General features: G+C 36.1%; 1 long non-coding RNA gene across 1 annotated transcript; it reads left to right on the plus strand.

Moving 5' to 3' along the window:
- The first annotated feature begins 624 nt into the window (after positions 1-624).
- Positions 625-22,550, plus strand: LOC110742461. The gene is made up of 4 exons (XR_002520196.2): positions 625-773; positions 8,914-8,989; positions 19,563-19,615; positions 22,521-22,550. It is a non-coding gene; the product is annotated as an uncharacterized LOC110742461 (long non-coding RNA).
- Positions 22,551-24,549: the final 1,999 nt, after the last annotated feature.

Below are 24,549 nucleotides of genomic sequence, written 5' to 3' on the forward strand. Positions count from 1 at the left end.
TTCCTTCTGCGTGAGGAGAGGAGAGAGTAAAGAGGACTTTGTCTTGCATCTTCAATACCCATTTCAGGCCCTAACTGTTATATTATATTTCTAGACACACCCTGGACCAGAAAGGAACCCACTGTCTTGAAGCAAAGGGCCAAGTCCTAGCAGCATTCATCACCTAATGATTAAAGAGCTCTTGGGCCCTAAATAATCAGCAGTGGTAGCCAGGCAGTACTTGCTGTGGACCTTGGGTGAAACTCAGAGCTATGCTTGCTTTAGGTGCCAGGGAAACTCATCATCCTGAAGAGAAGGAAACAAAGCTGGCTGGATTCACTATCTGCTTATTGTAGGGTCCTTGGGCTTTGAGTGAACATAGGCAGTAGCCAGGCAGTAGTCACCACAGGCCTTGGGTAGGACTCAGTGCTATGCTGGCTTTGGGTCTAACTCAGCATAGTTCCAGTGGTGGTGGTGGCTTCAGGGGTACCTGTGTCACCCTTGTCTCAGCTCCAGACAGCTCAGAAAGGAATAGAAACTCCATTTGTTTGGGTGAAAGTAAGGGAGCAGAACAAGAGTCTCTGCCTCGTATTCCAGGGAACTCTTCCAGATTTTACGCAAGACCACCAAGCCAGTACCTCCACACGTCTGCAAGAGCTACTGTGTTATTGAGCTTGGGTGTCCCCTAAATATGGCTGCGGTGATGAAAGATTTACATTACAGCACCCAAGACCATCTGAATACTTGGAAATGCTTCCCAAGAAGGACAGGTACAAATAAGCTGAACTATGAAGGTAAGAATAAATACATAATTCTTCAATGCTCTGACACCAGTAACATTGACAAGCATTAAAACCACCCAGGAAAACATGACTTCACCAAATGAACTAAATAGGCATGAGTGACCAAACCCAGAGACACAGATATATGTGACTAATAATTCAAAATAGCTGTTTTGAGGAAACTCAGAGAAATTTAAGATAATTCAGAGAAGGAATTCAGAATCCTATTAGATAAACTTAACAAATAGATTAAAGTAATTTAAAATAATCAAGCAGAAAATGCAATTGACATGCTGTAAAATGCATTAGGGTCTCTTAGCAGAATTGATCAAGCAAAATAAATAAATAGTGAACTTGAATACAGGCTTTTTGAAAATATACAGTAAAAAGACACAAAAGAAAAAAAATGAAAAACAATGAAACATGCCTGGAAAACCCAGAAAACAGCCTCAAAGGGCCAAATCTAGGAGTTATTGGCCTTAAAGAGTAGACAGAGAGAGAGAGAGAAATTGAGGTAGAAAGATTATTCAAAAACATAACGAAGAACTTTCCAAACCTAGAGAAAGACATCAATATCTAAGTACAAGAAGTTTATAGAACACCAAGAAGATTTAACCCAAAGAAGACTACCTCAAGGCATTTAATAATCAAACTCCTAAAGATAAATATAAAGAAAGGATCCTACAAGGAGCAAGAGAAAATAAACAACATGCAATGGAGCTTCAATAAGTCTGGCAGTAGAATTTCCAGTGAAAACCTTATAGGAGAGAGTGTCAGGACATATTTAAAGTGCACAACAACAACAACAACAACAAAACACCTTTCATCTTAGAATAATGTATCCAGTAAAAATGTTCTTCAAACACAAAGGAGAAAGAAATAATTTTCCACACAATCAAAAGCTGAGGGATTTCATCAACACCAGACCTGTCCTATAAGAAATACTAAAGGGAGCTCTTCAGTTTGAAAGAAAAAGACATTAGTGAATAATAGGAAATCATGTGAAGGTACAAAACTCACTTGCAATGGTAAGTACATAGAAAAAACAATATTATAACAAACATTTGTTATATAATTGTGGTGTATAAACTACTCGTACCTAGAATAGAAAGACTAAAAGATGAACCTAGCAAAAATAATAACTACAACAGCTTAAGCCATAGCATAACAAATAAATGGAAAAAACAGAAAGTTTAAAAGTAGAATGATGAAGTTTAAAGTGTGGGTTTTTTATTAGTTTTCAATTTACTTGCTTGGTTTTTGTTTGTTTATGCAATAAATGTTAAGTTGTCATCAGTTTAAAATTATGGGTTATAAGATATTACCTGAAAGTTTCATGGTAACTTCAAATCAAAAAACATAATGGATACACAAGAATAAAAATAAAAGATGAAAATGTACCACTAGAGAAAATCACCTTCACTAAAAGGAAGACAAAAAGGAAAGAGGGAAGAAAGAGAAGGCCAAAAAATAAAAATAAAAAAATGAAAAAATGGCAAGAGTAAGTCCTTACTTATCAATAATAGCATTTAATGTAAACAGACTAAACTCTCAAATCAAAAGACACAGACTAGAGGAATGGATAAAAAAATAAGACCCAATAATCTGATGCCTACAAGAAACACATTTCACCTATAAAGATACGTATAAACTGAAAATAAAGGGATGGAAAAAGATATTTCATGCCACTGGAAGCCAAAAAAAGAGCAGGAGTGACTATACTTATATTAGACAAAATAGATTTAAAAACAAAAACTATGAGACAGAGAAAGTCACTATATATAATGATAAAGGGGTCAATTCAACAAGGAGATATAACAACTGTAAATATATATGCATCCAACACTGGGACACCCAGATATATAAAGCAAATATTATCAGAGTTATCAAGAGAGGTAGATCCCAATACAATAATTGTTGGAGATTTCAACATCCATTTTCAGGAATGGAAATACCACTTAGAAAGAAAATCAGCAAAGAAAAATTGAACTTGATCTGCAGTAAGAATAAATGGACCTAATACATATTTATTATTTTCATCCAATGGTTGCAGAATATACATTCTTTCCCTCAGCATATGAATCATTCTCAAGGATAGACCATGTAATAGGACAAAAAAAAAAAATTCTTAAAAATTTCAAAAAAAGAAATTATATCAAGTATCTTATTTGACTACAACGGAATAAGGCTAGCAATCACTTGGAAAGTATACAAATACATGGAAATTAAACAATATGGTCCTGAATGACCAGTGGGTCAATGAAAAAATTAAGAAGAAAATGTAATAAGTTCTTGAAACAAATAAAAATGGAAATACAACATACAAAAACCTACAGGACACAGCAAAAGCAGTACTAAAAGGAAAGTTTATAGTCATAAGTGCCTATATAAAAAGTGTTAAAACTTCAAATAAACAACCTAATGGTATATTTTAGAGAAGTAGAAAATCAAGAACAAATCAAATCAACCACAAGTTACAAGAACAGGAATAATAAACATCAGAGCAGAAACAAATGAAATTGAAAGGCTAAAACAATACAAAAGATGAACAAAATGAAAAGTCGTTTCTTTGAAATTATAAAGAAAGTTGATAAGCTTTAACTAGACTAAGAAAAAAACAAAAAGGATCTAAATAAACAATGTTAGAGATGAAAAAGGGACATTACAACTAATACCACAAAAATTCAAAGGATGATTAGAAGCCACTCTGAGCAACCATATGCCAATAAATTGGAAAACTTAAATAGATAAATTCCTAGACACACAATCTACTAAGATTGAACTGTAAAGAAATCCAAAACCTGAATAAATGAATAACAAGTAATGTGATCAAAGTCATAATAAGAAAGTCTCCCAGCAAAGAACAGGCTAGGACCCAAGGGCTTCACTGCTGAATTTTACCAAAGATTTGAAAAAGAACCAATAACAATTTTAATCAAACTATTCCGAAAAGGGGAGAGGGAATACTTCCAAACTCATTATATGAGATCAGTATTACACTGATAATAAAACCAGAAAACACCTCAAAGGAAAAAGAAAGTAACAGGTCAATATCCCTGATGAACATTGACACAAATGTCCTCAACAAAATACCAAACAACCAAATTCAACGACACATTAAAAAAATCATTCATCATGACCAAGTTGGATTTTTTTTCCAGGGATGCAAGAATGGTTGAATATACAGAAGTCAATCAATGTGATATATCAGCAGAATGAAGAACAACAACCATATAATAATTGCACTTGATGCTAAAAAAATTTGCTAAACTTTAACATTCCTTCATAGTAAAAACTCTCAGAAACCTGGATATAAAAGGAACATACTTCAACATAATAGAAGTCATATATGACAGACTCACAGCTAGTATCATATTGAATAAGGAAAAACTGACAGCTTTTCCTCTAAGATCTGGGATGAGACAAGGATGCCCACTTTCACCACTGTTATTCAACATAGTACTGGAAGTACTAGCTAGACCAATAGGACAAAAGAAAGAAATAAAGGGCATTTAAATTGGAAAGGAAAAAGAAAGAAGTAAAATTATCCTTGTTTGCAGATGATATGATTTTATATTTGGAAAAACCTAAAGACAGAAAACTATTAGAACTGATAAGCAAATTCAGTAAAGTTGCAGGATACAATATCAACATGCAAAAATCAGTACCATTTCTATATGACAACACTAAACTATCTGAAAAATGTATCAAAAAAGTAATCTCATTTATAACAGCTACAATTAAAATTAAATATCTAGGAATAAAATAAAAAAGTGAAAGATCTCTACAATGAAAACTATAAAACATTGATGTAAGAAATTGAAGAGGTCAAAAATATGAAAAGATATTCTATGTTCATGGATTGATAGAATAAATATCGTTAAAAATGTATATATTACTCAAAGCAATCTATATATTAAATAAATGCCTATCAAAATACCAGTAACATTCTTCACAGAAATAGAAAACATAATCCTAAAATTTATATGGAACTGCAAAAGTCCCAGAATAGACAAAGCTATCCTGAGCAAAAAGAACAAAACTTGAGGAATCACATTACCTGACTCCAAATTATGCAACAGAGATAATGTAAGGAAAACAGTGTGGTACCAGCATATAAACAGACATATAGACCAGGAATAGACAACCCAATAATAGCTCCATACATCTACAGTGAACTTATTTTCAACAAAGGTGCCAAGAATATACATTGGGGAAAGGACAATATCTTCAATAAGTGGTGCTGGGAAAACTAGATATGCATATACAGAAGAATGAAACTAGACCCCCACCTCCTACCATATACAACGATCAAACCAAAATGGATTGAACACTTAAATCTAAGATCTTAAACTAAGAAACTACTAAGAAAAAATTGGAAAAACTCTCCAGGACACTGGTCTGGGCAAAGATTTCTTGAGTAATACTCTACAAGCACAGGCAACCAAAGCAAAAATGGACAAATGGGTTCACATCAAGTGAATAGCTCCTGCACAGCAAAGGATACAATCAACAAATTGAAGAAACAACCCACAGAATGGAAGTAAATATTTTCAAGCTATCCATCTGACAAGGGATTACTAACCAGAATATATAAGGAACTCAAACAACTCAATAAAAAAAAAATCTAATCCAATTAAAAATGGCAAAGATCTAAGTAGACATTTCTCAAAAGAAGGCATACGAATGGCAAACAAGGATATAAAAGTGGCACAACATCACTGATTATCAGAGAAATGCAAATCCCAGTTACAATGAGATATCATCTCATCCCAGTTAAAAGGCTTTTGTCCAAAAGACAGGCAATAACAAATTCTGGCAAGGAAGAGGAGAAACGGGAACCCTTGAACATTGTTGGTGGAAATGAAATCAGTACAACCACTATAAAGAACAGTTTGGCAGTCCCTCAAAAACACTAAAAAGAGAACTGCCATACAATTCAGCAATACCACTGCTAGGTATATACCCAAAAGAGAGAAAATCAGTATATTGAAGAGATATCTGCACTTCCATAGTTTGTTGCAGCACTGCTCTGCCAATATTTGGAAGCAACCTAAGTGTCCATCAACAGACAAATTGATAAAGAAAATGTATATATACACAATGGAGTACTATTCAGCCATAAATATAATATCCTGTCCTTTACAACAACATGGATGGAACTGGAAGATATGTTAAATGAAACAAGCTAGGCACAGCAAGATAAACTTCCTATGTTCTCACTTATTTGTGGAAGCTAAAAATTAAAACAATGGAACTCATGGAGAGAGAGAGTAAAATCATGGTTACCAGAGGTTGGAAAGGGTAGTGAGGATGGGAATAATTAATGGGTTCAAAAATATGATTAGATAGAATGAATAAGATCTAGTATTTGATAGGACAACAAGGTGACTACAGTCAATAATGATTTATTGTACACTTTAAAATAACCAAAAGCATATAATTTGGTTGTAACACAAATAAAGGATAAATGTTTGAGGTAATAGATGCCCCATTTGCCTTCATGTGATTTTTACAAAATACCTCATGTTCCCACTACGTACCCACGAACATATATACCTACTATGTACCTACTATGTACCCATGAAATATGTATATACCTACTATCTACCTACTGTGTACCTACTACATATATATATATATATATATATATATATATATATATATATATACACACACACACACACACACACACATATATATACACACACATACCTACTATGTACCCATGAAAATTTAAAACAAAATTAAAGTGAGATTGGCAATCAATACCTGTTCTTCCATTGAGTCATGTGATTAACTACACAGGACAAGATGCAAACGAGCCAAGCATCAAGTGTGTTGAAAGAAGCCAAACATACTTGAAGGGTAATATGAAGTTTTCAGCATTTCCACAGTTCTAGGGAGACCAGACTTCTACTTCAGTGCGTTCAAGGAAGAATGGCCCTAGCAAACACTAAAGCTCTGATTAGGACACCTTGAGGGATGCACCATGTATATTGGGAAAATTAGAGGTATCCTGAACCTTACTGAAGCTGCAGTAAGTCATTTCAAGATCTGATCAGATTTGAGTAATATAGCTCTTTTTGGCCTGCGAGAGGATACGTTAAATTATCACTAAAATTTCTCATTCAGAAGACTGGTAATGAAAGCAAATTTTTTTTAGAGATATTAATAGCATCAGAAGAAACAATAGGCAACAGAAACATATCCACATGTGACACAAATACTACAGTAATAAGAAAACAAATTTAAAAGTTTTGATTAGTATCTTCAAACAAATGACCAAGTGGAGAATTATAAGAGGATGATCACATGGAGAATTTTGAATTGAAACAATACAATAACTAAAATTCATAGTATGATAGAGGGATGCAGCTCAAGATAAATGACCTCGAAGACAGATCAAAAGAAAATATCTAGACTGTAAGAGGAAATACACAGAAGAGTACAGTAGACACACTATATGTAACAGATAATCACCAAAAACATGTGCTACATTGCCTATGGTTGTGTTATTTATAACAGCCCCAAACTTTCCATCAACCCCAGAATGGGTAAATATATTTTGGTACATTCATATAATGGAAAACAATTTTGCACTGAGAAATAATAAACCAGCTGGGCAGGTGGCTCACGCCTGTAATCTCAGCACTTCGGGAGGCCAAGGCGGGCGGATCATGAGGTCAGGAGTTCGAGAACAACCTGGCCAACATGATGAAACTCCATCTCTGTTAAAAAAATACAAAAATTAGCTGCTTGTGTTGCATGCCTGTAATCCCAGCTACTTGGGAGGCTGAGGCAGGAGAACTGCTTGAACCTGGGAGGCGGAGGTTGCAGTGAGCCCAGATTGTGCCACTGCACATCAGCCTAGGCCACAGAGCAAGACTCCGTCTCAGGAAAATGATAATAATAATAATAATAATAATAATAATAATAATAATAAACCACTGCTACATATAACAACATTGATGAATAATTCAAACATGATATTGTACGAAACAAACCAGGTACAAAAGAGTACATGTTGCATGATGCCATTTAAATAAAACTCAGTATTAGGTGGAACTAATCTATGATTATTATTAGAGGAAGATTGATTTCCAAGGGACAGCATTGTGGGGGCTGCTAGGGGTGTTGGTAATATTCTATTATTTGACCCAATGGTAGTCACACAGATATGTTTACTTTGTGGGAATCCATTGAACTGTACACTTATGATTTGTGTTTGTGTGCTTTTATATACACATACTACATTTCAATTAACATTTTTTTTAAAAATAAAGCTTGAGTATGACGGTGATTGTTTGGGGGGTTCCACAGATAATAAAGTTCCTTTGAATAGTGGTTATATTTGGCTTTCAAGAGATGCAAAGAATTAATCAAGGGAGAGAAGTTCAAAGATGTAAAACAGTAATAAAAGATGGGGTGGGAACTGTGTTTGCAGGTCTACCTAAAAGACTACTCAGGGCCTGCTGTGGTGGCTGATGACTGAAATCCCAGCTGTTTTTGAGGCCATAGTGGGAAGATTGCTTGAGGACAGGAGCTGGAGATGATCCTGGGTAACACATGAAAACTCCATCTCTAAATATATATATATATATATAAATAATCATAATAATAATTAACCAGGCATGGTGGGGCTGTCTATGGTCTCAGTTACTCAGGAGGCTGAAGCAAGAGAATCACTTGAGCCCAGCAATTGGAGGTTACGGTGGGCCATGATCACACCACTGCACTCTAGCTTGGGCAACAGAGCAAAACCCTGTCTCTAATAAAAGGAAAACAAACAAACAAAAAAGTTGATTCAATAGCTCTGTACATCTTTGGAGAAACGAGCAGAATGGAGGCTGTTTAAGGGCAAAGACACTGCCCCACCAATTCTGTCCTCTGCTTTTCGTTCAGCAGACCTGGAGATAGTTGGTATAGCCTAAGGCAAGAATAAGATACACTAGATATTAATAATGACACTACTATAGAATTTGTAAATAAATAATAAATCAGACCAGCCTTCTTTTCCAGATAGAGAAACACTTAAATTATTTTTACCCTGCTCTGTTTTGTGTTTTTATTAATCATCTCCAGAGGTAGGATATCTTTGAAACCTTTTATGCTGCTTTTTTAAATATTTATTGTAATCTCTTAATTCTAGATTCAGCTTCTTGAGAGCAGCATTGTTTCTTACTTTGTTGCAAATGTACATTCACCAATCAGGCTCTTGTTAAAGAGTAAGTACTAAATGAATGTTTGCTGTCTGTCTGTTACTGGTATGATCTAAATTATGGCCAATATTGTGGAATACTAGATATGCTACGTGTTTTGCCTTTGCTTTTTAATTATTTATTTTTGCTTTAAGGGGGAGAAAACCCAGGAACTATGCCATCATTGGCAAAAGTAGATTAGGATGTGTGTGTTCTGATGTGACTTAAGTTATTGCTAAATTGTCTCAGAGCTTAGAAGTTTGTCTGTGATCTGAGACATATGTTTGTAATCAGATTTGGCTTTTGTCTCCAGACCAGGCCTGATATTAGTAAAATTTTCCATATGTGTTCTTATTTAATTACTCTCTTATGAGTACAAGACATTTCTATTATGTCTGTGTCTCTAGATAGCTCACTGTAAATTTAATCAAATTTACATTTTTAAGCAAATTGGCAAATTAACACCTTGAAAAGCCTTCTTGGGGAACAAGGCTAGATGGTACGTGAAAGGCATGTTTAGGTGCTCGGTATTATGACAAATGTTTCCTGCATAGGTGATCTTGACTGTATAAAAATATTCACAAATATTCAACATTAAAAAAGTATACTTTTCCCAAGAAAAGTAAAATCCATGAAAAAACGAAACATATTTTCTTCATATTAATATCTAAAATTGGAACTTTAAGTGTGAAAGCTTATTTGCTCAGTATACAGCTTCCGGAATTCAGGCTCACCAGCTCCAAAAGCCCACTCAATGGACATGATGATACTTAGCACAATAGAAAACAGTTGTGACTGTCTCCAGTACATGCCAATATTTTTTCAATGGTCACCCGACCAAATGATACACAGTTAATAAATCATTTGCCTGTAGAATAGTCTTCGCTGGGTCCAACCATTTTTAAAAAGGAGGATATGGGGGGCCATGGGGTATTTTGTTATTGCCCTGTATAACTGCACCAAACAGAAGGGGGGAAAACCCCACAAAATTCTGTGCTATTATATTATGTACATATCATGTAGACAGGCATGCAGTCATCCAACAAGCATATTGAAAAAAAAATCTCAGTATCACTGATCATTAGAGAAATGCAACCAAAACCAATGAGTTACCACCATCTTATACCGGCCGAAATGTCGACTATTAAAAAGTCAAAAGTAACAGATGCTGGTGAGTTTGCAGAAAAATGGAAACACTTATAGCCTGTTGGTGGGAGTGTAAATTACTTCAACCATGTGGAAAGCAGTATAGTGATTCCTCTAAGAGCTAAAAGTACAACTATCATTCAACCCAGCAGTCCCATTAGTACATTATACCCAGAGAATGAAATTATTCTCTCTCATAAAAGACATCGCACATGAATGTTCAGAACAACACTATTCAGAATAGCAAAGACATGGAATCAAACTAAATGCCTATTAAAGACAGATTGGATAAAGAAAATGTGGTACATGTATACCATGGAATGCTATGCAACCATAAAAAAAAAGAATTAGATCATCTCTTTTGTAGGAACATAGATGGAACTAGAGGCTATTAGCCTTAGCAGACTAACTGAAGAACAGAAAACCAAATATTACATGTTCTCACTTGTAAGTGGGAGCCAAATTATAAGAACTTATGAACACAAAAAAGGAAACAACAGACACCAGGGTCTAGTTGGGGGGGAAGAAAGACGAGGGAGAGGAACAGAAAAGATAACTATTGGATACTGGGATTAATATCCGGATTATGAAATAGTATGTACATAATATGTACATAATATATTATTCATATAATTATGATTAATATGATTGATACAATTATATAATTATATTATATATTAATATATGATTAATAGAATTAATCATAACCATATACTATTTTTTCATTAAATAAAATCTTATAGGTAACCCACTGTAGACATAAGAAAAACTGAGGTGTGAGATTGAACTTTTTATCCAATATTTGACAGCTAGTTAGCAACTAAGCTGAAACCACAACTCAGTTACGCTGGCTCACAATAAGTAAGTTTTCCCCTAACAAATTGTTGGGCTAGTTTTTCACAAAATGTGTGGATTTAAAGTTTAATATAAATAGAGCTGGAATAAAACTCCTGCCTCACTTCATTAAACATTTACCTTTTTACAAGGTTCAAGTACGTTTGTCTCATAGGTCCTTGAAATGGCAAATAATAAAGACTACTACTTTTCAGATATTGTATCTCAGCAGAGATGCTGATAAAAGAAAGAGAGAAGAATGAAGTTTTTGCAGAAAGACTGGAAGTAAGAGGAGATAAGTAGAGAAAGAGAGCACCAGGATGCAAAAATATGTGTCTTGCCTTCGCCAAATGAACTTGTGCTTCAAAACATTGTGTGAGCACTGGTCACATATGTTTGCATAGAGAGTAACTATTGCTCTTGTGGTGGCTTTAAAATTCTTTGATTCTCCTCTCTTCAAAAGGTGTAACCTAATTCTCCCTCTTCTTGCTTAGGGGCTGGACTCAGTGACTCATTTCTAGTGTACAAACTATGGTAGAAGTGATGCTGTCTGACTTTCAAGACTAGGTCAAAAAAAGCATTGTGATATCTGAGCAAAATGGTAGACTTCCTTTTTACTTCTTTGATCCTTTTCTAGGTGAAGCTAGCTGCCATATTGTGGGGTTATTAAAGCAGCCTTATAGAGAGGCTCTTGGGGCAAGGAACTACTAAGGCCTCTTGCCAACAACGTACAGTAACTTTCTGGGCATGTGAATGAGCCACCTTGTAAGTAGATCCTCCAGCCCCAGTCAAGCTTTCAGTTAACTTCAGCTCTGTCCAATAACTTAACTGTAACTTCACAAGAAACCTTGAACTAGAACAACCCAGCTAAGTCACTTTTGAATTCCTGACTCATGGAAACTGTGACATAAATTTTTGTTGTTTTAAGCTACTAAACTTTAGGGAAATTTATTACATAAAAGTAGACAATAATGCAATGTACTAATGTAGATAATGAGCAATAGCAGAGTTGAAGTGAAAAACAGTGTCATATGAACTTATAAAACACAACTACTCTTGGAATGAACCACATGAAATTGCTGATTTTGTAGATCACATATCAGTCATATGGTTCAACCTTCCTTTTTAACTTTTATTTTAGGTTTGGAGGTCCATATGAAAATTTTGTTACATAAACACATGTCCCAGGGGTTTGTTATACATACTATTTCATCATCCAGATATTAATCCCAGTATCTAATAGTTATCTTTTCTGTTCCTCTCCCTCCTCTTTCTTCCCCCCTCAACTAGACCCTGGTGTCTGTTGTTTCCTTTTTTGTGTTCATAAGTTCTTATAATTTGGCTCCTACTTATAAGTGAGAACATGTAATATTTGGTTTTCTGTTCTTCAGTTAGTCTGCTAAGGCTAATAGCCTCCAGTTCCATCTATGTTCCTGCAAAAGAGATGATCTAATTCTTTTTTTTTCTTTATGGTTGCATAGCATTCCATGGTATACATGTACCACATTTTCTTTATCCAATCTGTCTTTAATAGGCATTTAGTTTGATTCCATGTCTTTGCTATTATTGTGAATAGTACTTGAACATTCATGTGCACGTGTCTTTATGAGAGAATAATTTCTATTCCTCTGGGTATAATGTACTAATGGGACTGCTGGGTTGAATGATAGTTGTACTTTTAGCTCTTAGAGGAATCACTATACTGTTTTCCACAATGGTTTGTTAATTTACTCTCCTCAGCCTCTTTCAACAGGCTATAAGTAGCCTGCATTTTCTGCAAACTCACCAGCATCTGTTACTTTTGACTTTTTAATAATAGCCATTCTGACTGGTATAAGATGGTAACTCATTGTGGTTTTGATTTGCATTTCTCTAATGATCAGTGATACTGAGATTTTTTTCAATATGCTTGTTGGATGGCTGCATGCGTGTCTTCTTTTAAGAAGTGTCTGTTCATGTCTGACCACTTTTAAATGAGGCTGTTTTTCTCTTGCAAATTTTTAAGTTCCTTATAGATGCTGGTTGTTAGACCTTTGTCAGATGCATAGTTTGCAAAAATGTCCTCTCATTCTGTAGGTTGTCTATCCTGTTGATAGTTTCTTTTGCTGTGCAGACGCTCTTAACAATTAGATCCCACTTTTCAACTTCTGCTTTTGCTGCAATTGCTTTTGGTGTCTTTGTCATAAAATCTTTGCCCATTCCTATGTCCAGGGTGGTATTGCCTAGGTTGTCTTCTAGGGTTTTTACATTTAAGTCTTCAATTCATCTTGACCTGATATTTTTGTATGGTGTATGGAAGGAGTTCAGCTTCAATCATCTGCTTATGGATAGCCAGTTTCCCCAGCACCATTTATTGAATAAGAAGTCTTTTCACCATTGCTCATTTTTGTCAGCTTTGTTGATGATCAGATGTTCATAGATATGTGGCCTTATTTCTGGGCTTTCTATCCTTTTCCATTGGTTTATGTGCCTGTTTTTGTACTAGTACCATGCTGTTTTGGTTACTGTAGCCTTGTAGTATAGTTTGAAGTCAGGTAACATGATGCCTACAGCTTTGTTCTTTGTGTCTAGGATTGCCTTGGTTATTTGGGCTCTTTTTTGGTTCCATTTGAATTTTAAAATAGTTTTTTTTTTTTTTTAATTCTGTGAAGAACATCACCAGTAGTTTGATAAGAATAGCGTTGAATTTGTAAATTGCTTTGGGCAGTATAGCCATTTTAATTATATTGATTCTTTCTATTCATGAGCATGGGATTTTCTTTCCATTTGTTTGTGTCTTCTCTTACTTCTTTGAGCAATATTTTGTAATTCTCATTGTAGAGATCTTTCACCTCCCTGGTTAGCTGTATTTCTAGGTATTTTATTCTTTTTCTGGCAATTGTAAGTAGAATTGCCTTTCTTTCTGATCAGGCTCTTGGTTTGCCTGTTGTTGGTGTCTAGGAATGCTAAGTGAGTTTCGTACATTGACTTTGTATCCTGCAACTTTGCTAAAGTTGTTTATCAGTGGGAGGAGCTTTTGGGCTTAGACTGTGAGGTTTTCTAGGTATGGAATCATGTTGTCTGCAAACAGAAATAGTTTAACTTCCTCTCTTCCTATTCGGAAGCCCTTTATTCCTTTCTCTTTCCTGTTTGCTCTGGTTAGGACTTCCAATACTGTGTTGAAAAAAAGTGGTGAGAGAGAGTATACTTGTCTTGAGCTGGTATTCAAGGGGAATGCTGCTAGCTTTTGCCTATTCAGTATAATGTTGACTGTGAGTTTGTCATAGATGGCCTTATTATTTTGAGGTTTCTTCTACACCTAGATTAATTAGAGTTTTTAACATGAAGAGATGTCGAATTTTATCAAAAGCCTTTTTTTGCATCTATTGAGATAATCATGTGGTTTTTTGTCTTTAGTTCCGTTTTTGTGATGGATCACATTTATTGATTTGTGTATGTCGAACCAACTTGCCTTCCGGGGATGAAGCCTACTTGATCATAGTGGATTAGCTTTTTGATGTGCTGCTGAATTTGGTTTTTTTGCTGAGGATTTTGCTGAGGATTTTTACACTGATGTTCATCAAGGATATTGGGCTGAAGTTTTCTTTTTTTTGTTGTGTCTTTGCCAGGTTTGGGTATCAAGATGATGTTGGCCTCATAGAATGAATTGGTGAGGAGTCCCTCCTCCTCAAGTTTTTAGAATTGTTTCTGTAGGAATGGTCGTGGTTCAACCTTACATAACAAAGCTCAACCAACTTGTTTCTTACAACTACAATTTTTTAAACTTGTAGTTATAATAAACTAGTTTGGACTGGACTTTGGTCTCCTAGGATACATTTCTAGAATATGCTTATTATTTTCCAAATTTGCCATTCTCCAAATTACACAGGAATACAGTTATGATTTTCTGATACAATGTTCTGATGCAACAGTTGGAAACTAATTATTTGTGGGTTGTGGCTTGGTTTAGACATGTAAAAGATAATTATTAGCAAATGATTATCATTCTCTCGAAAGGTATGTCGGTTTTGGACTTGGAACAAATATTTGAATAAATGATGAAATAGGCTTTAAATGTCTTACACAACACTAAATACAAAAAGCTATTTTATTCTTATCCTTGGAAACACTGGATGCATGTTCTTATGACATCATGTTTTCTTTCCACAATAAAAAAAGGACAGCCAAACCATCCAGTCTGTAAGTATGTAATTACTTTCAAATGTTCTCCTCATTTAAGTGAATTAAAATGCTTCAACTGACCCAGGTTACACAAAATTATCTTCCTGATAACTTACTATCTTTTTTGGCACAACCTGTGCCACTTTCACATGTCTGTTGATGATATATGCCAAGCTATTGAGTGAGAATTTATTTCTGTTTCTAGGCTCCCTGGAGCTTTCACATGTGCGCCTGATTTAACACAAAGCTTTATGTGTAACATTTCCAGCACCCAAACACAACAATTTCCACCTATCTGTTTTATTTTAGCTTTAAAGACAAATATTAAATGGGAAATAATTTTTAAAAGGAACATTTTACCCTGACTGCAAATTCAGATTCTGTTATTGTTTCACAGGGCCTTTGTCAAATTATCTTTTTAAAAAAAAATTTGTGAGGATATGTCAGGTCTGAGCAATGGTTATAGGATGCTTATTTTCTTTGAAAAGAAGAATCTCCAAGCTAAAAATCCTGATTTGCCAGTGCAATTGCACTGTCATCTTAGGGGTTTATTGGCACTGGCATAAATGTAATACTTTCTTCTTCTCATGATTACATCTAGCAAAGCCTTGGTCAACATCAGTAGTTATTTGGGAGCAAAAAGGAACTCTTCACAAATCCAAAGTTAGAAATCATGCTACATTTTCTATCTTACCAGGGTATGAACTTACCTAACTTCCTAGCAAGAGCTCGTGATATTGCCTGTGCCTTTATCAGGGTGATAAGGTCAGAGAAGATCATTGTTTCCACTCATGCTCATTTCTATTACTTAAAATTACTTTTAAGAGTTAATATGTATTTCTATTATGTTATATAAATATATAATTATCAGTAATTATATTTGTACTTAATATATAATGTATATGCTATAAATTATAACTTTCTCTAAATAATAAATCTATCTGGCACAGTGATACTAGTAGTAATATATAAAATTATCAATTGACTCTAATTTAGTTACAGAAATCTTGAGTCTTTCCCTTACCTTCTTTGTAGAGAGCTCAGCCTATTTCTACAACGTCTACAGAAAAATTTTATGAGCTGAAACACTTATTGCTAACTCAGATGGGAAAATTCTGAACTTCTTTAACTATTAAAACCTGTATAGCTTGGATTTCCTTTGAAAACAGAATGCTACATGAAAGGACAGCAAATCTTCTGGCAATAACTCACATTTAACGGGTTGATACAGCAAATCTATCTTTCTAAACAACAAATGTGTGATCTAATGGCAATACCAACAGTGCACTGTACCAACAATTAGAATGGTGTATTAAAGCTTCCAATTTGCAGTGATTTTTTATGGAAGTATAATTATCCATTTAAAATGTAAAATTCCCGGTACAAAAACATTCGAATAATTATGAAAATGTAAGTGATCCTTTGCAAAAACTAATTATGGTGAGGGAGACTTTCCTTTGCTGTCAGTGTTTTATGCATGTGTTTGGTTCCATAAGCAAACTAATTAAAATGTTGCAAGACACACTGAAATGCTGGCATTTTAGATGGAAAGCAGTTGTACTTCTGGCAAAGATCGTTTCATGTTTCTGGAATTTTAAAATTGTAGTTATAATAAACTATTCAGTCAAGCAAACAGAAAACAAGAGCCAAAATCATGCTCTCAGCTTTCAGATCTATAGCCACATGCCACCACAAAGCCGTGAATTTTCTAAGTATAAACTGGAAAAAAAACACACACATTTGTTTTGTTAGCAAACATTTGGGGTATGTATGCGTGTGTTTGATACAACTGTGGTAATTATGCAGCTAAAATAAGAAGAACCAATTTGGAAGTAATCTTACTATTTTGTGTTATTTCCATTATTGGAAATCACTGGTCAAATGGTGGGCAAAACGTTTCCACCACAAATAAGAATGCTCTAACACGACAGCTAATAAGACAAAGAACTGTATTATGGCACCTCCTCAACAGTAAATACTTGTCCTAAGAGCCTAGGAGGTAAAGGGCAGCTGTAGAATGATTATCAGGATTGCTTCATGCTCCAGATTGCATTTGGAACATGAAATGTCCATCCTCTTCACTGTTGGGTCAGTCAGTCATGCTTTGGGCAAGATTTATTGAGGTTGTCACTTTTACCCGTCACAGTGGTAAGAAGTGGAATTTCAGTGATATATGAGTGACTTATAGTGCATGCCCGCATGGATTTTACACTCCAATCTTTTTAAAAGACAGTATTTTGATGAATTATTTACTCCAGAGCAGACCACCTGGGCTTAAATCTTGGCTTATCTATTAACTACCTATGTGAATTTAGGTTAGCAAACTATTCTCTTTAGCATGCTCATCTGTGGAATGAGAATAACAGTCCTGCCTTATGTAGTTGCTGTGAGAATTAAATGAGTTAACCTATGTGTAAATGTATAATGCCCAGCAATCAGTACATTATATTGTTATTAGCTGCCATTTTTACCTCCACTCTAACCAAGCAATACCATAAATATTGCCAAACAGACAACATAATATCTAATTTCACATAAGATAGATATCCAGTAGAACTCAAAGGTCAGAAAAGCTCCTAGAAGGTATCCAGTAGCTGTGGGTATCTGAAAGCCTTCACTATTTGTTCTGCAGGCAAAGCATACAAACACACTCTAGCTATTATCTATGTTAAACAAGAAAGAAAACATACAAATAATAGATAACAGCAGCTGGAGGAGGTAGGATAACCGTTTCTGTGAGTTAGAAGTAAAACAGCAGTTTCGAATTATATTATCATCATCCATCACAGCTATCATGTATTCAACTCTTCCCATGGTGCAAGTTATTAAGCTCTAAGCTCTTTAAATGTTAAACCAATCAACCTATTTTCCATAGTAAGAGGAAGAAATAGTTTAAAATCACTTTCCCAGGCTATATTAATAGTTTGTGATGAAGATGTGACAAGAAAGGTCTCTCTGAAGCTAAAGTTCGCATTATTATACTATATTGCTATCCATGTAATATGATGAGCATGTTCCCAAGTCATTACGTTTTCTTCACAAACATGCTTTTTAATAGCTTTAAAGTGTTCTAGTCTATGGCTGTTTCATAATTGATTTACTCTCTTCTGTCTTGTTAAATATTTATGTTGTTTCTAGTCCCTTAGATAGTTTGAATTATTTGCAATAAAAATCTTCATGTGTAAATCTTAGTATGCATAGCTGATGAGTTTCTTAGTATAAATTCCAAGCAGTGAAGTCACCAGGCTAACGGATTTGAACATTTCTAAACCCTTAGCACAAATTGCCAAATCACCCACAGGAATAGAATAGCAATTTTCTCTCCTTTCAGAAATTTTTGAGCTTGCTCATTTAGCTGCATCCTTGCCAATCCTGAATCTGTTCTAAAAGTTTTCTTATCAACATGCCAGATACAAAAGTCTCCTGTAGATTTAATTTGTATTTTTATTTCCACTGTGGTAGTTAGGGAAAAAATATCACCTATTGAAAACAAAGCATGTGAATAATACTTTGACATTTGTATCTGTCTCTGTCTGTCAGCCTCCTCCTTGCATGCAAATTTTGGGTTTCCCTTAACAGAATGTTACAAAACTCCAAGCCCAAGTTTAATTGTAACACTATTCAGGAAGTTTCCTTGAGTTGTTTTAAAAAAGTTTCTTACCTTCTCTGATCTCTGCACATGTCATTTTGTGATAATTTACTTCATTGCAGTAAAATTATTGATTCTCTCTCTGTTCTCTCTTTAATAAGCTACTGGAAAACAAATAATCTTATGATTTGTTGGATCCATAGGATCCAACCAAAATGGTGAAAAGTCTAATAAGCACATTAAACTATCACTTCCCACAAAAACATACTGACTGTGGATTTTAATCAACTTTTCACTGTTTGATTAAACTATGCATTAATTCATCATTAATAATGTAGTTGACTAGGTACTCTGGAACACTTTTAAAAAATGAATAAAAACATCTAGTGGAATTACTTTGTTCTAAAAGAGCTGTATCATGAGAAAATGAAAATTAAGCTTTGCTGGTAATCACAATGCAATGTTCCTTCCTACTAATACAAAAACATTCCTGCAGATCATTTGAAGCAGAGAAAAAGAAATGCTTCCCATGGGACACTGTCAAGATCATATACGGGGTCCTTACTCATACAAAATGATTCAGTGTTTCCGCCATGGTTATATCACAGCTGAGAAATGAGTAACAACACCTCCTTTTTATATAATTTCTGCCTTTTGCCAATGCCAAACCAAGCATTCATCATGTCTCCTCAGTGAAGTTAGTCGGTATTAAGGTGCCCAACTGCTAAGCTGCTCTGCCTCACCAGTCCCTAATCTGGAGTTGGCTTCTCCTTTCCAAGACCCTTCTAAGAATCATTCAGCATAAGCCCAAACCTACACAAAGTCCCTTCACAAACTTTCTTACTGAGATCCTTCTAAATTCTCTTACAGGGATATGGTTTTCCTTGCTGCAGGAAGCTAAACAAACCAAACTTTGACTACAGGTTTGTTCCTGGACATCCGGTAGGATTTGATATTAGTTGGGTCATTAAATACATATAGATTTATGTACTGTGTTTACTTAAACAGGATTCATCAGCAAATTGGACATATGATACAGGGAAAGTGGTAAATTGAGATTATGCTAAAGTGTTAATCCTGGAAACCTTATCTATTGTACTTTTAAATTTTATTCATTGAATTCTTTAGTTCCAGAATTTATGGGTTTTAAAAATCATATCTTTGTTGAATTTCTCATTCAGATCATGAATTGTTTTTCTGAATTATTTGTGTTGTTTATCTGTATCCTATTGTGTCTCACTGAGCTTCTTATGATCACCATTTTACATTATTTTTAGGCATTTCATAGGTTTCTCTTTCATTGGAATCTGTTGCTTGAGAATTACTGTGTTCTTTCAAAGATGTTATGTTAGCTTGCTTTTTCATGTTTCTTGTGTGCTTACATTGATATCTGCATATCTGACGTAAGTCACTTCTCCCAATTTTCTGGACTGGCTTTTATAGGGAAAGACTTCTTACTATAGATGTATCCATAGTGCTGATTATGTAGGGTGCTTTGGCTTTGATTTTGGATGGGCATGGTAGTGTAGTCTCAGTATGATTTCTTCAGCTGTAATATGCATCAATAGTGTCTATGATTTCCTCCATTCCTTAGGCTGTAGTTGTTCGTGGAGGCGGTGGCGAGGGTTGGCTATGTGTAAGTACTTTAGATCAGCTGGTCATTGGGCACTAGTGGCAATAGCAGTGGGTTGGGTGTGTAAACACTTGAGCCCTCAGATGGCATACATGTGCAGTGATGTTAGTGTATCCAGGTAGGCCAATCCTCTTGCTTCCAGGCAACTTTCTTGGTGCCAGCAGTGACAGCAATGGGCCAAATAAGTGGATAGGTCCTCAGAACCCTGGGCAGTGTGCATAACATCATGTATGTCAGTATCATCAATAAGCCAACCTTCAGGCCCTTAGGCAACAACACAGAGGTGCCAGCAGTGGGTTGGCCAGGACAGACCTCAGGCCTCCAGGTAGCATCTGTGGTAGGGGCCAATGGTATAGGTGTGTCAGGTTGGCCCAGAAGGCATGCATAAGTGCCAGTGGCAACAGGCCATGTGGGTCAATTCCCAGACCCCCATCAATGCACACAGGCACTGGTAAGGGAGCAACTGGTGGGGCAGGGCTGTCCTCAGGGCCCCTGAGTGTGAACATGGGCACAGGCTACAGTGAGTTAGGCTAGCTTATCCCCAGGATATCAGATGAATGCTTGGGCACTGGCAGGCTGAGCAGACTGATCTCCAGGCCCCCTGAAGGTGTGCACAGGTGTAGGTGGCAGTAAGTGAGGTGGGTCAATCCCCAGGTCCCTGGATGATGTGCATGAGTGCTGGTGGCAATGGTGGGTGGGCAAGTCTTTCTTCAGGTCCTCTAATGATACATGTGAGTGCCAGCTCTGGTTGGTGAGGCAAGTCCATTCCCATTCCCCCAGATGACACGCTCAAGCAGTGGGGGTTACAGTGGTAGGCAGGAGTGGCTTGTCCTCAATCCCCTGAATGGTGCTCAAAAGGACCATTCTCCAGATTGCCAGAAGGCACATTCAGGTGCAAAGAGCCCCTGCTGCTAGTTGGTAGGGAGAGTTTGCTCTTAGTGTCAGCAGCCCCAGGCAAGGAGAAGCTCTAGTGGGGATACACTTTGGCTCTCTTTGTCCTAGGGGCAGCTTTCCCAGTGTGCTGCATTGCCTATACCTTGGGGTATAGGATACTGTGTGGGCTAGAGTGCTGGGGACCTGGCTGCGCCACTGGGTCTAGCTGACATCGTGATGCTGCAACCCTTCTGGTGGACACAGGGGAATGTAAGCAAAGCTCAGGGAGGTGCAAGCCCAGGGGCTGTTGTACCCAAGAGTAGGATATAATCTGGTAGGCTGGGCTCTCAAAATGGAGCTGTGCTACAGCTGCTTGGGACTCAGCATGTGTGTGGGACCCAGCGCAAGCTACTTCTCTGGAATAATGCCATCATGTGGACTCCCAGTAGCTGCCTATACTAGTCTCAGGGTCCACAAGCATCAAGGGACTCTTGCCTGGCTGGGATTGCAGGAGTCGGTGGTAGGAATGTGGACTGCTGGGTATATTTCATTTACCTTTTCCCTGCAGTGGAGTTTCTCCCGGCTCCAAGTAACCCTGACCGGGATGGCCGCTTTATTTCCCTCTTTTTCCATGCCGCAGAGGCTCCCTGTCACTTCTCGGCTAAATTTCAGTGTTCTCTCCCAGATGCTCTATTCAAAGTGTGGTTGTCGACTTACTGTTTTGGTCCTTCTTTGTGGAAGAAAAAAATGCTGGGTGCCATCCAGTCACCTCTCCTGAAACTCATATTTTGATAGAATAATCTATTATATTATTAGTTCAATGAGTGAGCACTCACTGTCACACATTTATTTCTCACGGACCTTTCAGCTTATGTTAGCATAGTTGTAGTTGTTCCAACTTCAACTTACATAAAAAATTTTTTAAAATTACTTCTCATTCAAAAGTATTTTATACTGGAAAGTGTCATTTTCTTTGCCAAGAATAGAAAACCCCCTAAAACTTTACAATACAATCTTAAACTTAGTTATGAAGATGTCTATTCCATCAAAGGGTAAGGAGGATTAGCACATTCATTCATATTTCTATTGGAAAAAAAGAAGCGATTAATTCATTGCTTCTCTGTCCAAGTAATTAAGCAATACCTTATTCTGGCATCCTTGTCAACTGACAGCAATCAAGTTTGTTTCCAAACCACAAATATAAATATAAACCAAATCTATTATAGTTTTTTGAGAGATTAAACCAATGTTATTTAAACTTTATTTCTTAATGAGACCATCAAAGGAACAGTTTTTAAAAAAACTGTGATTATTTTTAATAGCAAAGACTTGGAACCAACCCAAATGTTCATCAATTATAGACTGGATTAAGAAAATGTGGCACATATACACCATAGAATACTATGCAGCCATAAAAAAGGATGAGTTCACATCCTTTGTGGGGACATGGAAGAAGCTGGAAACCATCATTCTGAGCAAACTATCGCAAGGACAGAAAACCAAACACCGCATGTTCTCACTCATAGGTGGGAATTGAACAATGAGAACACTTGTACACAGGGTGGGGAACATCACACACTGGGGCCTGTCTTGCGGCACGGGGAGTGGGGAGGGATAGCATTAGGAGATGTACCTAGTGTAAATGACAAGTTAATGGGTGCAGCACACCAACATGGCACATGTGTACATATGTAACAAACCTGCACGTTGTGCACATGTACCCTAGAACCTAAAGTATAATAATAAAAAAAACTGTGATTTTTTAAAATCTACTTTCTTTAATGTAACTATCTACAGGGGAAAAAAAAACAGTATAATATGGAGAGGAAGTAGAGAGAAATGGAGGAAAAGAGAGAATGTAAGTGTTTCATGTGTTTGCATATCATAGTTTATTTCTCTTTCACATTTCTCTCTTTCAAGTGATCAGGTTTTGTTAACTTTAGATACCAGGAGGACCATTTAACTTGTTTGACTTTTTCAAGGAAATGGCAGATAATATTATAAAGTAGGAACGTGTTAATACAGGAATTCTTAACTGAAAGTCTCTGGATGGAATCTGGTGGGGTTTTTTGTTGATGTTGCTATTTGGCATGCATGTGTGTGTGTGAGAGAGAGAAAGAGAAATTAGGGGAGAAATTGAGAGAGAAGATCAATAAGACTTGTTTTGATAACACTGCTGATCAAAACAGGATGTAGCAAAGAAACCAGCCAGCCAAAACCAGCCAGGACTATGAATTATATTAATAATACATTTGCATGCTATAAGGCACTCCCACTAGTGCCATGCCAATATACAAATGCCATGACAGTGCCTAGAAGTTACCTTATATGGTTCCAGGAACTTCCTATCCTTTCCCAGAAAGTTAGTGAATAACCTACCCCTTATTTAGCATATAATTATGGGTAGGTATAAATGTAACCAGGCAGCAATCCATGAGTGCTACTCTGCCTATGGGCTAACCCTGCCCTGTCTATGGAGCAGCCATTTTACTATGCACTGGTGCTCTAATACATTTGGTTTCTTTTACTGTTGACTTGCTCTTGAATTCTTTCCTGACCAAAGCCAAGAACCCTCCTGAGCTGAGCCCTAATTTTGGGGTACACCTGCATCAAAATCCCATCTTTACTTTTAGTGTCGCTAGGAGAAATTCAGCATATCTTTCAATTATAAATGTAGACATCAGCCACAGGGCTGTTGGCAATTCCTGTGACTTTCTCATTAATAAACATCATAGGAATTTCTTGTTGCGGATATCTTTAACTATTGTTTACACTTATCAACACCTTGAAGTATCAGTTGTTACTAGACCAGCCAAGAGATTTGTTATTAGTATGTTAATAACAAGGACATATTTTGAACCTAGGTTAATAAACAAGGACATCACATTTTAAAAATATTTTGAGAAAGGTATTTTAATGTAATCAGTTATCTTTTTAATTATTTGTATTTCAATACTTTAGTTATTTAAAATCATCATCCTTAGAAGTGCATAGGCTTAAATAGACTGCCAAGGGAGTTTGTTGTAACATACACACACACATAGACACAGACACACACACGCTCACACGCACATACTGAAGAGTTCTTGGATTAACTAGGAAAATTATATTAAAACAGAAATTTTCTTTTGTGATGCATACCCCTTAAAAAGAGTGATAAAGAGATTACCAATTACTGGCATCCAATTGAGATAGGTTACTTGGTTTTCTCGGTTTATCATTTTTAAAAGGCTTTACTAACCTCCTAAGTCCTGTCTGCTTTTACCAAACATACTCATTTTAAATTTGATTTTAGCCATGTAGACATGCAGCTATGCACATCAGTCAGGTTCACAGAACTGCAGCATTTCC

Source organism: Papio anubis, unplaced genomic scaffold (genome assembly GCF_008728515.1).
Source record: "Papio anubis isolate 15944 unplaced genomic scaffold, Panubis1.0 scaffold166, whole genome shotgun sequence".
NCBI classification, from domain to species: Eukaryota; Metazoa; Chordata; class Mammalia; order Primates; family Cercopithecidae; genus Papio; species Papio anubis.